A 17,567-nucleotide genomic window follows, 5' to 3' on the forward strand; every position below is an offset into this window, starting at 1 on the left:
GAGTCTGGTGTTGTATTAGATACAGCCTGCTATATAAAGAGTCTAGTGTTGTATTAGATACATCCTGCTATATAAAGAGTCTGGTGTTGTATTAGATACAGCCTGCTATATAAAGAGTCTGGTGTTGTATTAGATACAGCCTGCTATATAAAGAGTCTGGTGTTGTATTAGATACAGCCTGCTAGCTATATAAATAGTCTGGTGTTGTATTATATATCCCATTTATAAAGAGTCATTTAGCCCATATATATCCCTGCTATATCCCATTTAGCTATATAAAGAGTCTGGTGTTGTATTAGATACAGCCTGCTATATAAAGAGTCTGGTGTTGTATTAGATACAGCCTGCTAGCTATATAAAGAGTCTGGTGTTGTATTAGATACATCCTGCTATATATAAATCCCAGTCTGGTGTTGTATTAGATACAGCCTGCTAGCTATATAAAGAGTCTGGTGTTGTATTAGATACAGCCTGCTAGCTATATAAAGAGTCTGGTGTTGTATTAGATACAGCCTGCTAGCTATATAAAGAGTCTGGTGTTGTATTATATACAGCCTGCTATATAAAAGAGTCTGGTGTTGTATTAGATACAGCCTGCTATATAAAGAGTCTGGTGTTGTATTAGATACAGCCTGCTAGCTATATAAATAGTCTGGTGTTGTATTATATATCCCATTTAGCCCATTTAGCCCATATATATCCCATATATCCCATTTAGCTATATAAAGAGTCTGGTGTTGTATTAGATACAGCCTGCTATATAAAGAGTCTGGTGTTGTATTAGATACAGCCTGCTAGCTATATAAAGAGTCTGGTGTTGTATTAGATACATCCTGCTATATAAACAGTCTGGTGTTGTATTAGAGACAGCCTGCTAGCTATATAAAGAGTCTGGTGTTGTATTAGATACAGACTGCTTTATAAAGAGTCCAGTGTTGTATTAGATACAGCCTGCTAGCTATATAAAGAGTCTGGTGTTGTATTAGATACAGCCTGCTAGCTATATAAAGAGTCTAGTGTTGTATTAGATACAGCCTGCTAGCTATATAAAGAGTATGGTGTTGTATTAGAGACAGCCTGCTAGCTATATAAAGAGTCTGGTGTTGTATTAGATACAGCCTGCTATATAAAGAGTCTAGTGTTGTATTAGATACAGCCTGCTATATAAAAAGTCTGGTGTTGTATTAGATACAGCCTGCTAGCTATATAAAGAGTCTAGTGTTGTATTAGATAGAGCCTGCTAGCTATATAGTCTGGTGTTGTATTAGATACAGCCTGCTATATAAAGAGTCTGGTGTTGTATTAGATACAGCCTGCTATATAAACAGTCTGGTGTTGTATTAGATACAGCCTGCTAGCTATATAAAGAGTCTGGTGTTGTATTAGATACAGTCTGCTAGCTATATAAAGAGTTGAGTGTTGTATTAGATACAGCCTGCTAGCTATATAAAGAGTCTGGTGTTGTATTAGATACAGCCTGCTAGCTATATAAAGAGTCTGGTGTTGTATTAGATACAGCCTGCTAGCTATATAAAGAGTCTGGTGTTGTATTAGATACAGCCTGCTATATAAAGAGTCTAGTGTTGTATTAGATACAGCCTGCTATATAAAAGTCTGGTGTTGTATTAGATACAGCCTGCTAGCTATATAAAGAGTCTAGTGTTGTATTAGATACAGCCTGCTAGCTATATAGAGAGTCTAGTGTTGTATTAGATACAGCCTGCTAGCTATATAAAGAGTCTAGTGTTGTATTAGATACAGCCTGCTAGCTATATAAAGAGTCTGGTGTTGTATTAGATACAGCCTGCTAGCTATATAAAGATTCTGGTGTTGTATTAGATACAGCCTGCTAGCTATATAAAGAGTCTGGTGTTGTATTAGATACAGCCTGCTAGCTATATAAAGATTCTGGTGTTGTATTAGATACAGCCTGCTAGCTATATAAAGAGTCTGGTGTTGTATTAGATACAGCCTGCTAGTTATATAAAGAGTCTAGTGTTGTATTAGATACAGCCTGCTAGCTATATAAAGAGTCTGGTGTTGTATTAGATATAGCCTGCTAGCTATATAAAGAGTCTGGTGTTGTATTAGATACAGCCTGCTATATAAAGAGTCTAGTGTTCTATTAGATACAGCCTGCTATATAGAGAGTCTGGTGTTGTATTAGATACAGCCTGCTATATAAAGAGTCTAGTGTTCTATTAGATACAGCCTGCTATATAGAGAGTCTGGTGTTGTATTAGATACAGCCTGCTAGCTATATAAAGAATACACATAATTGTAAACAATGTAGTAAAACAGATAATGGACTGTATGAATGTCATCACTGTTTCAAACAGGCCTGAGTCTCAAATTGCATCCAATTCACTACGTAGTGAGCTATAAGGCTCTGGTCAAAAGTAGTGCACTATATAGGGAATATGGTGCCATTTGGGACACATAGAATTAGAAAACGTAGATACGTTTTGTTGGCAGCTGGATCAAAACATGTACTTCATGGGAATAATCCTGAAATGGAGGTAACCTAAAAATAGAAGGAGAATGAGATGGAAAAAAAGGTGTTAGGAGGAGAAGTGTAACAAATGCTGAGGGGTTGAGATAGAGCGTAAGCCTGGGGCACAATAAATTCATTGTTTTATTTTTTTCAAGCTGTCCTGGAATCCAATGTTCTCCAACCGTGAATAATCAAATCCATCTTATTTTCCAGTGAGTACGTAGCGGCTCTAAACAACTGAAGAAATGGCTGTCATGGTAAGTACATGAAGCTCCTCTCTTGGTGTGCAACAGGCTTACATGCCCCACTGCAATAATTCAAACACATTCAGTGGTGTTTGTATTGCAGATCGATGTCAAAAGTATCAAGTCTGATGAATGTAGATACATGTTGAGCTTAAGAGTCAGTTCTGACATGTTCTGTTCAGTTGGTTATTTTTCATCCATTGCAGAGCAGAAACAATCTACCATCAAGGTCCTTAGGAGGATGCAATCCACAATAGATACTCTTACTACGTCATTATGTTCTTCCTTCACGTTCCACATCATGGTTAGGCAAACATCAGAAACAGAATGACACTCAAAATGTCCGCCAGAAAAGCCAGGCCGTCAGGAACGTTGACTTGAATGGGGATATCTGTTCTATAGATTGTGTTTCTAGGACTCCAACACCACATAACGTCCTGTGCCATGAACAATGGCAGTTCCACATTTCTCAGGCACATTAGCACTGGATGCCGTCAATCGCTGGCATTAACCCCTAATCACAGATTTCAGTCACAGGTTTACCAGGCTTTGCTGCGCTCATGTGAGGAGATTAGCCAATGCTAACACTGAAGCCCATTGATACAGGCCTCCTTTTGGATTGAGTTTTTGAGCGTACGCCTTGGATTAAACTAGGTTTAAACCTAATTTTTGTAAGGTAGCCTTGTGAGCAAATGGTGTTTTTGTTTTGTCATGATTGTCATTGTCCCCCCTCTCTACGCAGAGTGGAACGTTCCGTATGGTGTCAGAGGAGGAGCAGGCTCTCAGGGCCAAGCTGGAGCGCCTCACGGTCAAGGACCACGGTCCCGTGTTCGGACTCTGTGCCAAGTTGCCTGACCACACAGTGCAGAAGGTCTGTGGTCACTGTCTCACACAAGCCTCACGCTGTAGATTCACTTCACATCTTAAGCCCTATCACAAACTCAAGTGCAACCACAAATCAAATCACATACAACTAGTGTAGACATTACAGTGAAATAATTTACACGAGGAATAAAATTAAATACCAAAGAATGGAAATATATATACAGGGAGTAGCAGTACCAGGTACTTGAGGTAGAAATGTTCATGAAGGTAAAGTGACCAGGCATCAGGTTAGATAATAATAAGGTATTTGAGGTAGATATGTACATGAAGGCAGGGTAAAGTGACTAGGCATCAGGATAGATAATAATAAGGTATTTGAGGTAGATATGTACATGAAGGCAGGGTAAAGTGACTAGACATCAGGATAGATAATAATAAGGTATTTGAGGTAGATATGTACATGAAGGCAGGGTAAAGTGACTAGGCATCAGGATAGATAATAATAAGGTATTTGAGGTAGATATGTACATGAAGGTAAAGTGACCAGGCATCAGGTTAGATAATAATAAGGTATTTGAGGTAGATATGTACATGAAGGCAGGGTTAAGTGACTAGACATCAGGATAGATAATAATAAGGTATTTGAGGTAGATATGTACATGAAGGCAGGGTAAAGTGACTAGGCATCAGGATAGATAATAATAAGGTATTTGAGGTAGATATGTACATGAAGACAGGGTCAAGTGACTAGACATCAGGATAGATAATAATAAGGTATGTGAGGTAGATATGTACATGAAGACAGGGTAAAGTGACTAGGCATTGGGATAGATAATAATAAGGTATTTGAGGTAGATATGTACATGAAGACAGGGTAAAGTGACTAGGCATTGGGATAGATAATAATAAGGTATGTGAGGTAGATATGTACATGAAGGCAGGAGTAAAGGGACGAGGCATCAGGATAGATAATAATAAGGTATTTGAGGTAGATATGTACATGAAGGCAGGGTAAAGTGACATCAGGATAGATAATAATAAGGTATTTGAGGTAGATATGTACATGAAGGCAGGGTAAAGTGACCAGGCACCAGGATAGATAATAATAAGGTATTTGAGGTAGATATGTACATGAAGACAGGGTTAAGTGACATCAGGATAGATAATAATAAGGTATTTGAGGTAGATATGTACATGAAGGCAGGGTAAAGTGACCAGGCACCAGGATAGATAATAATAAGGTATTTGAGGTAGATATGTACATGAAGACAGGGTTAAGTGACATCAGGATAGATAATAATAAGGTACTTGAGGTAGATATGTACATGAAGGCAGGGTAAAGTGACTAGGCATCAGGATAGATAATAATAAGGTACTTGAGGTAGATATGTACATGAAGGCAGGGTTAAGTGACTAGGCATCAGGATAGATAATAATAATAAGAGTATAAAAGAACAGAGTAGCAGCAGCAAATGATGAGCGTAAAAGTGTGTGTGTGTATGTATGTGTGTTTGTGTTGTGTCAGTGTGTGTTATGTGTGTGGGTATGTAGTGTATGTGAACGTGTTTGGGTTTTGTGTGGGAGTGTCAATGTAGTGAATCTTGTTTCACATGGTCTGAGAGTCCTTTAGGTACCTTTTGGCAAACTCCAAGCAGGCTGTCATGTGCTTTTTACTGAGGAATGGCTTCTGTCTGGCCACTCTACCATAAAGGCCTGATTGGTGGAGTGCTGCAGAGATGGTTGTCCTTTTGGAAGGTTCTCCCATCTCCACAGAGGAACTCTGGGGCTCTGTCAGAGTGACCATCGGGTTCTTGTTCACCTCCCTGACCAAGGCCCTTCTCCCCGATTGCTCAGTTTGGCCAGGCGGCCAACTCTAGGAAGATTCTTGGTTCCAAACTTCTTCCACATACAAATGATGAGGCCACTGTGTTCTTGGGGACCTTCAATGCTGCAGAAATGTTTTGTTAACCTTCCCCAGATCTGTGCCTCATCACAATCCTGTCTGAGCTCTATGGACAATTCTTTCGACCTCATGGCTTTGTTTTTACTCTGACATGCACTGTCAACTGTGGGACCTGATTTAGACAGGTTTGTGCTTTTCCAAATCATGTCCAATCAATTTAATTTACCCCAGGTGGACTCCAATCAAGTTGTGGAAACATCTCAAGGATGATCAAGGCTGTTTTCGCTTTGTCATTATGTGGTATTGTGTGTAGATTGCTGAGGAAATAGTTTTATTTAATTCGTTTGAATAAGGCTGTAACGTAACAACATGTTGAAAATGTCAAGTTGTCTGTCAGGACCTGGTTATGAACCTGGGTCTCCGGAGTGAGAAACAGTCACTTAACCAACTGAGCCACGAATAGTCAGCAGAACCCAGAAGATGAGGCAGACACAGCAGTACTTAAGATGGTGTATTTAATAAAGTAAAAAGTCCTACAATACAAAAAATGGCAAATCCAAAAGGTGGTAGGTATAGCACAAAAGGCCTCAAAAGATACTCAAAAATAAAAACAGAAATCCACAAGAGCATCCACTGGAAACGACAAGAATACACAGAACACTAGGGCTGGGTGCTAACATACAAACACAGAGCACAGAACTGAGGGAAACAAAGGGTTTAAATACAATCAGGGGGAAACGAGGCACAGGTGCAATTAATAATGGGGAACAAGGGAAAAAACATAAGGTCAAAAAACACAATGGGGACATCTACTGACCAAAACCCGGAACAACCCTGGCCAAATCCTGACAGAATTCCCCCCCTAGGAACGGCTCCTGACGTTCCTACCAGCTTTCTCAGGGTGGAGGACCCTGAACTGACGAATGAGGTCAGGGTCCAGGATGTCTTTGGCAGGAACCCAGGAGCGCTCCTCAGGACCGTAGCCTTCCCAGTCCACCAGATACTGCCAGGACCGCTGCACCCGGCGGGAATCCAGTATCCGATGGACGGTATAAGCCGGCTGGCCTCCAATGACACGAGGGGGAGGTCTGTCTGCCGGGACAAGGGGAGAAAAAACAACAGGTTTTAATAAGGAAATGTGAAATGTGGGATTAATCTTAAGGGATCTGGGTAAGTGTAGGCGATAAGATACTGGGTTAACTCTCCTGGCAACCTTGAAGGGACCGATGTATTTTTGGGACAGCTTGCGAGACTCCACCCGTAGAGGTAAGTCTCTAGTGGAGAGCCAGACTCTCTGGCCGGGCGCAGGGTAGGCCCGGGACGGCGACGTCTGTTGGCTTGTTGTTGGTACCTCTGTGAGGAACGCATAAGATTAAGACGGGTCTTCTTCCACATAAGCCGACAGCGTCTGACGAACTTCAAGGCTGAAGGCACTCTGACTTCTGCCTCCTGGTCCGGGAACAATGGAGGAGCATAGCCAAACTGACACTCGTGCGGGGACATACCAGTGGAGGAGGAGCGCAAGGTGTTGTGCGCGTATTCGGCCCAAACAATAAAGGATGACCATGTGGACGGGTTGTCACGAGTCATACATCGGAGGGTGGTTTCCAGCTCTTGATTCATCCTCTGTTTGGCCGTTGGACTCCGGATGGTACCCTGAAGATAGACTGGCAGAAGCCCCCATAAGTTGGCAGAAGGCCTTCCAAAACCTTGAGGCGAACTGGGGACCTCTGTCAGAAACCACATCTTGAGGAATGCCGAAGACTCGGAACACATGATTAATTACCAACTCAGCCGTTTCCTTGGCAGAAGGTAACTTAGTCAGAGGAACGAACCTGGCCGCCTTAGAAAACCTGTCAATTATGACTAGGATAGTAGTATTGCCATGGGATGGAGGAAGTCCAGTAATAAAGTCCAATGAGATATGGGACCAGGGTCTGTGGGGAACAGGTAAAGGGTGAAGGAGTCCTTGAGGGCGGAGGTGAGAAGATTTGCCCTGGCAGCACACGGGACAGGCATTGACGAAAGTGGCAACGTCTTCTCTTATGGTAGGCCACCAGAACTTACGCTGGATGAACTCCAAGGTGCGACCTACGCCCGGATGACAGGTGAGGCGAGAGGAGTGCCCCCACAGAAGGACCTGAGTCCTCACTGCCTTGGGGACAAACAACCGATTGGCAGGACCTCCTTTCGGGTCCGGTTCGCTAGCTTGAGCACGTCTCACGGTATCCTCAACTTGCCACGAGATCGGAGCCACAATCTTAGCAGCAGGAAGGACAGGCATGTCCGTGTCATCTCGAATGGCAGGAGCGTAGACTCGGGACAGGGCATCCGGTTTGAGATTCTTCGACCCGGGCCGATAGGTGAGGATAAACTGGAATCGATTGAAGAAAAGAGACCATCTAGCTTGTCTAGAGTTCAACCGCTTCGCCTGCTGGATATACTCCAGATTTTTGTGGTCCGTAAGCACTTGAAACGGGTGAGAAGCCCCCTCGAGCCAGTGTCTCCATTCCTTCAATGCCATCTTAACCGCTAGGAGTTCACGATCCCCCACATCGTAGTTCCTCTCAGTCGGGGTAAGCCGGTGTGAGAAGAAAGCGCACGGATGAAGCTTCTTGTCTTCACCCCTCTGAGACAGGACAGCTCCAACACCAACCTCTGATGCGTCTACCTCCACCACAAATGGTTCATCCGTAGTCGGTAGTATCAGGATGGGAGCAGAGAGAACGCGCTGCTTGAGTCCTTGGAAGGCCGTCTCAGCTTCTCTTCCCACAAAAACCTTGCATTGCCACCCTTGGTTAAAGCTGAGAGAGGGCTGCCACCAAGCTGAAGTTCTTGATGAACTTGCGGTAAAAGTTTGTGAAGCCCAGGAAACGCTGAACTTCCTTAACGGATTTGGGGGTGGGCCAATCCGCTACCGCCCCTACCTTCCTGGGGTCCATTTGGACTCGACCGGGTTCCACTACAAATCCCAGGAATTGTACTCGGGATGAATGGAATTCACATTTTTCCGGCTTAACGTACAGATGGCTGTCCAGGAGGCGTTTGAGTACTTGTCTGACATGCTTAGTGTGTTCTTGAAGGAGCTCGAAAAGATGAGGATGTCATCCAAGTAAACGAACACAAATATGTTAAGCATATCCCTAAGCCCATCGTTTATGAGCGCTTGGAACACCGCTGGGGCGTTGGTCATGCCGAAGGGCATCACCAAGTATTCATAGTGACCAGTAGGCGTGTTGAAAGCGGTCTTCCACTCGTCACCAGGTCTGATCCGCACAAGATGGTATGCGTTCCGCAGGTCAAGCTTAGTGAAAACAACTGCTTCCTGGAGCAGCTCGAAGGCTGTGGCCATAAGGGGTAGCGGGTAACGGTTACGGACGGTTATGGCATTGAGTCCCCGGTAGTCGATGCAAGGACGTAATCCACCGTCTTTCTTGGCCACAAAGAAAAACCCTGCTCCCGCCGGGGAGGTGGATGAACGCATGAGGCCTGCTTCCAGAGCGTCCTTGATGTAGGTATCCATAGCAGCTCATTCGGGTGGAGATAGGGAAAAGATCCGACCCCTGGGGGGCAAGTGCCCGGAAACAGGTCGATGGGGCAATCGTAAGGTCTATGGGGTGGTAGCATGGTGGCCCTCTGTTTGCTAAACACCAGTTTGAGGTCATGGTAACACTCGGGAACTCGGGTCAGGTCGATGGATTCTAAAGACTCGGGAGTAGAACTCGGGGAATTCTGGAAAATACAAGTAGCTTGGCACGTAGGACCCCACTGCTTGATAGTGCCCACAGACCAGTCGATGTGAGGGTTATGGCTGTGAAGCCAGGGGTATCCAAGGACGAGAGGGAACTCGGAACAGGAGATCAAATGAAAGTTCATCAATTCCTGGTGTTGTGAAACTGAAAGTCGCAAGGAGGTAGTGACATGAGTGACAAGTCCAGATCCCAAAGGGCTTCCATCCAACGTAGTGACCCTCATGGGTTCACTTAGAGGTTCAGAGGGAACGCCATTCTCCTTCGCCCAGACACCATCCATGAAGTTACCTGCGGCTCCAGAGTCTACCAAGGCTTGAAGGTGAAGCTTGTGGTTGTCCCAGGAGAGTGTAACTGGAATGAGCAGACGGGAGTTGGATGGATGGGAGGAGGTTATGTTTCCCGTTACAGTTCCCCCGGTCTGTACGGGACAGAGCGTTTCCCTGGAGCCCGGGACACGTGGAACGGAAATGGCCCGGTTTGCCGCAATATAGACAGCGTCGCTCCTCATCCGGCGGTCTCTCTCAGCCTGGGAGATGCGTCCAATCTGCATGGGTTCCGATGGAGCCAGCGAGGATAAAGGTGGGGACTCGGAGCTGGGACTGATAGGGGCTAGAGGTCTACGGTTGAGTTCTCTCTCTCTCAGACGCTGGTCAATGCGTGAGGCCAACTTGATCAGGGACTCGAGATTGTCCGGTGGTTCCCGAGTGGCTAGTTCATCTTGGATAGTGTCGGAAAGGCCTTTCAGAAAGCACACCGTGAGCGCCTCGTTGTTCCAGCCACTTGCTGCTGCCACCGTGCGGAACTGGATGGCATAGTCCGTCACGCTGCGCCAACCTTGGTGGAGAGTCAGGAGCTGTTTGGCTGAGTCAGAACCACTGCTTGGGCCTTGAAACACTCGTTTGAATTCCTCAGCAAAGGCAGAGTAGCTGGCACAGCAGGAACTATGGGCATCCCACACAGCAGTAGCCCAGGCCAGGGCTTTTTCCGACAGCAGGGTGATGATATAAGCGATCTTAGACCGGTCGGTGGGAAACGACGAGGGTTGTAGCTCAAAGGAGAGAGAACATTGGGTGAGAAACCCTTTACAAGCACTTGGATCACCTGAGAACCGTTGGGGAGGTGGAAGACGAGGTTCAGCCAGGGGGTTAACTGCCATGGGTACGTGAATCTGAGGTACTGGGACGGGAACTGTTGCCGGGGTAAGACGATCAGCTATTTGCTTAATGGAAGTCAGCATCTCCGACAGAAGATGAGAATGTCTAGCCATTAAGGCCTCTTGCTGAACCAGGGCGGCTTCGTGGCATTGGACAGTCTCCTGGTGGTGGGACAGCATGGCAAAAGGTCCTGGGAACTGGCTGCCTCTGGGTTCATTTTTGGCTCTGTGTTTCTGTCAGGACCTGGTTATGAACCTGGGTCTCCGGAGTGAGAAACAGTCACTTAACCAACTGAGCCACGAATAGTCAGCAGAACCCAGAAGATGAGGCAGACACAGCAGTACTTAAGACGGTGTATTTAATAAAGTAAAAAAGTCCTACAATACAAAAAATGGCAAATCCAAAAGGTGGTAGGTATAGCACAAAAGGCCTCAAAAGATACTCAAAAATAAAAACAGAAATCTACAAGAGCATCCACTGGAACCGACAACAATACACAGAACACTAGGGCTGGGTGCTAACATACAAACACAGAGCACAGAACTGAGGGAAACAAAGGGTTTAAATACAATCAGGGGGAAACGAGGCACAGGTGCAATTAATAATGGGGGACAAGGAAAAAACATAAGGTCAAAAAACACAATGGGGACATCTACTGACCAAAACCCGGAACAACCCTGGCCAAATCCTGACATTGTCTGAATACTTTTCCAATGCATTGTTTATAGTCTAGTGAGTGTGCATAGGCTCAGTGCAGATAGTACCATTGATTGACTAGTTAGCAGTCTGGATATTTAGCAGTCTTATTGCTTGGTTGGCTCGAGTCTTTGGCAATTTTTCGGGCGTTCCTCTGACAACACCTGATATAGAGGTAATTGGCTGGCAGGGACCTCGGCCCCAATGATGTACTGGGCTGTCCGCACCACGCTCTGTAGCGCATTGCGGTAAATGGAGATGTATTTGCTATACCAAGCAGTGATGCAGCCAGTCACAATGCTCTCGATGGTGCAGCTGTACAACTTTTTGAGGATCCGGGGGCACATGCCAAATCTTTTCAGTCTTCTGAGGGGGTAGACGCACTACCGTGCCCTCTTCAGGACTGTGCAGGTGTGTGTGCGGAGGATGTTAGGTCCTTAGTGATGTGGACACCAAGGAACTTGAAGCTCTCAATTCGCGCCACAACAGCCCTGTTGATGTTTATGGGGCCATGCTCTGACCTCTTTCTCCTATAATCCACAATCAGTTCCTTTGTCTGACTGACCAAAGAGAGGTTGTTGAGAGGTTGTTGTCCTGGCACCACACTGCTAAGACTCTGACCTCCTCCCTGTAGGCTGACTCATCGCCTTCGGTCATCAGGCCTAACACCGTCTTGTCGTAATGTTCAACTGGAGTCCAGACAACCTGTACAAACTCCCTCTCTGGTCTCCAAAAGAACAACACTTAATTGTGACAAACTTTTTCCCAAAAGGGCCATTTCTTTGCAAAGGGCAATGACAAAAACAATCATGACAGTGTACTGACAAGAACAGTCATGACAGTGTACTGACAAGAACAGTCATGACAGTGTACTGACAAGAACAGTCATGACAGTGTACTGACAAGAACAGTCATGACAGTGTACTGACAAGAACAGTCATGACAGTGTACTGACAAGAACAGTCATGACAGTGTACTGACAAGAACAGTCATGACAGTGTACTGACAAGAACAGTCATGACAGTGTACTGACAAGAACAGTCATGACAGCATACTGACAAGAACAGTCATGACAGCATACTGACAAGAACAGTCATGACAGCATACTGATAAGAACAGCCATGACAGCATACTGACAAGAACAGTCATGACAGCATACTGACAAGAACAGTCATGACAGCATACTGATAAGAACAGCCAATGACAGCATACTGACAAGAACAGCCATGACAGCATACTGACAAGAACAGCCATGACAGCATACTGACAAGAACAGTCATGACAGCATACTGACAAGAACAGTCATGACAGCATACTGACAAGAACAGTCATGACAGCATACTGATAAGAACAGTCATGACAGCATACTGATAAGAACAGCCAATGACAGCATACTGACAAGAACAGCCATGACAGTATAATATGTAGATGCCACATGAACATGTAACACTATCCTCTGCACACAGTACAATGAATGTCCTAAAATGGACGCTCTGGAAGCTGGAACTTCTCCAGTTCTGAGGTTTTAGACCTCATCCGGTTCTGGGGTTGTAGACCTCATCCGGTTCTGGGGTTGTAGACCTCATCCGGTTCTGGGGTTGTAGACCTCATCCGGTTCTGAGGTTGTAGACCTCATCCGGTTCTGGGGTTGTAGACCTCATCCGGTTCTGGGGTTGTAGACCTCATCCGGTACTGGGGTTGTAGACCTCATCCGGTTCTGGGGTTGTAGACCTCATCCGGTTCTGGGGTTGTAGACCTCATCCGGTACTGGGGTTGTAGACCTCATCCGGTTCTGGGGTTGTAGACCTCATCCGGTTCTGGGTTGTAGACCTCATCCGGTACTGGGGTTGTCGACCTCATCCGGTTCTGGGGTTGTAGACCTCATCCGGTTCTGGGGTTGTAGACCTCATCCGGTTCTGGGGTTGTAGACCTCATCCGGTTCTGGGGTTGTAGACCTCATCCGGTTCTGGGGTTGTAGACCTCGTCCGGTTCTGGGGTTGTAGACCTCATCCGGTTCTGGTGTTGTAGACTTCATCCGGTTCTGAGGTTGACTGACTGATGCGTTGTTGGTTCCCTACAGGCCAAGGATGAGTTGAATGAGACAGACGAGAAGCGGGCGTTGGCGGTCAAGGAGCTGAGGGGAATTATCAAGGAGACGGCGGATGCTGGGGACGTCCTGGCCAAGGGGTGCTGGAAACCTTCGGAGAGAAGCCTGACGGCATGCTGGTCCGCTTCATCCGTGCCAGGAAATACGATGTGCCCCGAGCATTTGACCTCATGAAGGGTGGGTCCCCACCAACTACTGTACTGTATGTAGTGCAGCTCAGTGGTAAAGTTGTCTGTCTATTTCATTAAAGCTGAGGTGATGTGTTAAAATTGTATTATCTTCCAATGACAGGCTATTTACAATAGCCTGGTCCCAAATATATACATATTTTTTTTTACCTTTATTTAACTAGGCAAGTCAGTTAAGAACAAATTCTTATTTACAATGACAGCCTAGGAATAGTGGGTTAACTGGCTTGTTCAGGGGCAGAACGACAGATTTGTATGTTGCTCAGGGATTCGATCTAGCAACCTTTGGGTTACTAGCCCAATGCTTTAACCACTAGGCTACCTGCCACCCCAATATGTTGCTGTATAGCCAAGTACTGTTGGAGTTGCCAAGGGAGCACAAAAATATTTGGTACCCGGCTTAAGTCAGCTATGCACATGATCATTTTGAACCTTGCCATTGGAAGGAAATGTACAGTTTGATTAAACCCAACCAAGCAACATATGTGTGTGTTGAAGTTCCTGTCTGCTTAAGTCATCCTGACTTGGCCAGAGTCTATCTGATGTTGATGACCCTGTGTCCGTGTTCAGGTTATGTGCGCTTCAGGAGAGACTATCCTGAGCTGTTCGAGAACCTGACCCCCGAGGCTGTCCGCAGCACCATCGAGGCCGGCTACCCAGGCATCCTGTCCAGCAGAGACAAGTATGGACGCATCGTGCTGCTCTTCAACATCGAGAACTGGGACTACGAAGAGATCACCTTCGACGAGGTGTCTAGCGGGGACCTGGGTCCCCACAAGGCACCCATTTGAGATATATTGGTGGTCTCCACAATGCACCCATCTGAGCTATATTGGTGGTCCCCACAAGGCACTAAAACATGACAGGAGCAATGTTTTCATAGACATACAGCAGCAATGGGAGATATTGATAAGTGTAATCAGGTGGACAAGCCCTTGATAATAATAACTTGAATTTAAATGTAAATATCTGTGGTTATCAAAAGGTCTGGCTCACGTTCAGTGAAGGAGGGAGAATGTGCTCAAAATATAAACTCTAAATGCATTTGTGTAGACGAGTTAAAAGGGGTGCTTGGAACCAAAAATAGATCACATAAAAATGTACAAAAAAAAAAAAAAAAAAGGCCAACAATCACTTGATTATGATTTTCAATAATAGAAGCTTTGTCTTAATTGTCTTCTGGCCTGAAACATATGCCCCAGTGTGTGGTCTATTAAGTCATGTTGCTATGAAAGACAATTAAAACAAAGCTTCTATTATTGAAAATCATAATCAAGAGAGTGGTTTGGTTTGTCTAAATTCTTCTGAAATGTTGACAACTGTGTGACTGTGTGTGTGTTGTGTCACTATGTGTGTGTTGTGTGACTGTGTGTGTGTTCACCAGATCCTCCGTGCCTACTGTGTAATCCTGGAGAAGTTGCTAGAGAACGAGGAGACTCAGATCAACGGATTCTGCATCATTGAGAACTTCAAGGGCTTCACCATGCAGCAGGCCTCCGGCATCAAACCCACTGAGCTCAAGAAGATGGTGGACATGTTGCAGGTCAATTTCACAGACCCATTCCGAGGGAATACTGAGCAGAACATTATCTTATTAGGATACAAAACAATGGATTTTTAATTAATTTAAATCATTTTTAAACCAATGGATTGTCTTCCCAATGATGGCCTGAATTCTATTTTTATGGGCCTGAAAACTTTACCTGCACCATTGGTGGTAGAGGTAGGATCTGATTCTACTCACGCAGCACATTAATTGACTCTCTGGTAAAAGTGGTCATTGCTGTTTTTAGAAATATCAGACAATCTGTTCGACCTGCATACGCTGAACTCTTTATGGCAAAGTTCAACTTTCCTTTCCATTACTCGCGTGATAAGGATGCTTATGGCCATAGTGGTGGTGAGATCTGTAACTCTTTTGACCCTCTGTTCCACTTGTGTGTTTCAGGACTCCTTCCCTGCCCGTTTCAAAGCGGTCCATTTCATCCACCAGCCCTGGTACTTCACCACCACCTACAACGTGGTCAAGCCACTCATGAAGGGCAAGCTGCTGGAGAGAGTGAGTGAAACAGGCCCTGAGAAAGAACATGAAAGAATGAATTAATCCTTTTGAGAGAGAGAGAGCGAGAGAGATGGGGAAATGTCTTACATCTCATGAGTAACACGATAAAACTATTTGAATCGACATCAAATAATGAAGGTGAATGGGATCCTAATCAACCGGTAATGGTAAATACACATTTTATTTGTAGTCAGTTAAGAACAAATTCTTATTTACAATGACGGCCTAGGAACAGTGGGTTTATCTGCCTTGTTCAGGGGCAGAACAACAGACTTTTACCTTGTCAGCGCGGGGATTCGATCTAGCAACCTTTCTGTTACTGGCCCAACGCTCTAACCACTAGGTTACCTGCCCTATGTAACTAAACAACAAGGTGAATGGGTTCTTAATCAACCGGTAATATACAGGTAACGGTAAATACATGAATACAAATAACAAATCATATTTGTTGAGAACATTGTAGTTCATAGGTCCAACATTCTGTCTGCCAATCAGGTGTTTGTCCACGGAGACGAGCTGGACAACTACTACAAGGAGTTTGACGCCGACATCCTGCCTTCCGAGTTCAACGGCAAGAACTCCAAGTACGACGGCAAAGCCGTGGCAACCAAGCTGTTCGACTGAACACGCCCTCCTCACCCTCCGCCACTCCTCCAACCAGACCGGGACCTCCACACAAACACAGACAGAAACTGGGAAAACATAGGAGTGTGGATTTATTAGAACATTAATATAAAAGATGAGTGTGGTATTGTACTGTTGGTGTTTTCCAAGAGTTATTAAGTATTAAACGCCTAACAAAGCACTCCCAACAGCACAGAGAGGACTATATAGCCTTGGCTCTGGCCTTACCTGAGATACTTAACAGTCCTAACCATGGAGCTTTTCTCTGTGCAATCCATCTCTGCAACCTGGACTCAGGGGTAGAGGTAACATATAGTAAATGTGAAAACGGAACACTCCAATTCGTATGGTATGTATTAATTTGTGGATGTCCATCATACATTTCGTGTGATATGTTACAAATTCCAATTTGTTGTGGCTATCGTTAGCGTTAGCTAGGCTTGGGGTTAGTGTTAGGAGTTAAAGGGTTAAAGGGTTAAGTTCAGGGTTAGGGGAAGGGTTAGCTAATATGCTGAGTAGTTGCAAAGTAGCTAAAGAGGGGTAAGTAGCTGCAAACATGCTAATTAGCTAAAATGCTAAAGTTGTCCGTGATGAGATTGAAACACACTACCTTTGGGATGTTAGACGTTCACGTCATACGCCACCCATCCACTCTGACCAATCACCCTACAGTAACCTTCTGTTTTATGTAACCATACCAAACTTAACATATCATACCAATTTGAGCGTCTCGGATTTACATTTACTATGTTACATCTAATCTATGAGACCAGGCTGATCTTTGACACATACAGCTAGCACTAGTTAAACCTGACAGGACCCAGTTCTCTATCCACCTCCCTTTTCTCCTCAGGGTGATACAAGGCCGTGAGTCAAACAAGTTCCTGTCTCTGTTTGTTTTTGAGCGTGCTAAGAGATGAATATCAGCAGTTTTATCCTCTGTGGATCAATGCAGAGGCATGAGCATGTCACCACATTTTGGACAATAAACTGTATGGAAAGAACCATGAATGATGACCATTTCTGTTCACCTTGGTTTGCAGGATATTTGCACACCAGGGTCTGTAGTGACAATATAAAAGAAGACGGCGGCCGGAATTCAATCAAAGGCGCATTTTCGACAAAACGCACCGCGCTGGTCGACAGTACGCCTTTTTAAATGCAATAACCCTGACAAGTGAGGAGATCACATTCACGTTAAACACTGCGGATATCTGCTCAAGAACGAAATACCTTTAAAAGTAAAGTGCAGTGCTTTTGTTTACAATGCGCCTTTCATTGAATAGCGCATTTGGAGCTGAAAACGTCAAGGAATGAGATTACTTTCTAATCAATACAATTTGACCACTAGGGGGCAACATTTACTAAAGTAGGATATTCACTCAATGAGAGAATTCATCTGTTATGAGAACAAGGGCAACCAACATGTGCTGTAGCAAACAAAGAGTCAGAAATACTGTAACCATAATAAATATTTGAACCTTAAAGGAAATTTCACCCGGGCTCTGCCATGGCAT

The 17,567-nt window shown here is 44.8% G+C and overlaps 1 pseudogene; it reads left to right on the forward strand.

Annotated features, from left to right (window-relative positions):
* The first annotated feature begins 2,475 nt into the window (after positions 1-2,475).
* LOC135534995 (retinaldehyde-binding protein 1-like) lies at positions 2,476-17,240 on the forward strand (annotated as a pseudogene).
* The last annotated feature ends 327 nt before the right edge of the window (positions 17,241-17,567 follow it).

Source organism: Oncorhynchus masou, unplaced genomic scaffold, assembly GCF_036934945.1.
Source record: "Oncorhynchus masou masou isolate Uvic2021 unplaced genomic scaffold, UVic_Omas_1.1 unplaced_scaffold_4281, whole genome shotgun sequence".
In the NCBI taxonomy this organism is placed as follows: Eukaryota; Metazoa; Chordata; class Actinopteri; order Salmoniformes; family Salmonidae; genus Oncorhynchus; species Oncorhynchus masou.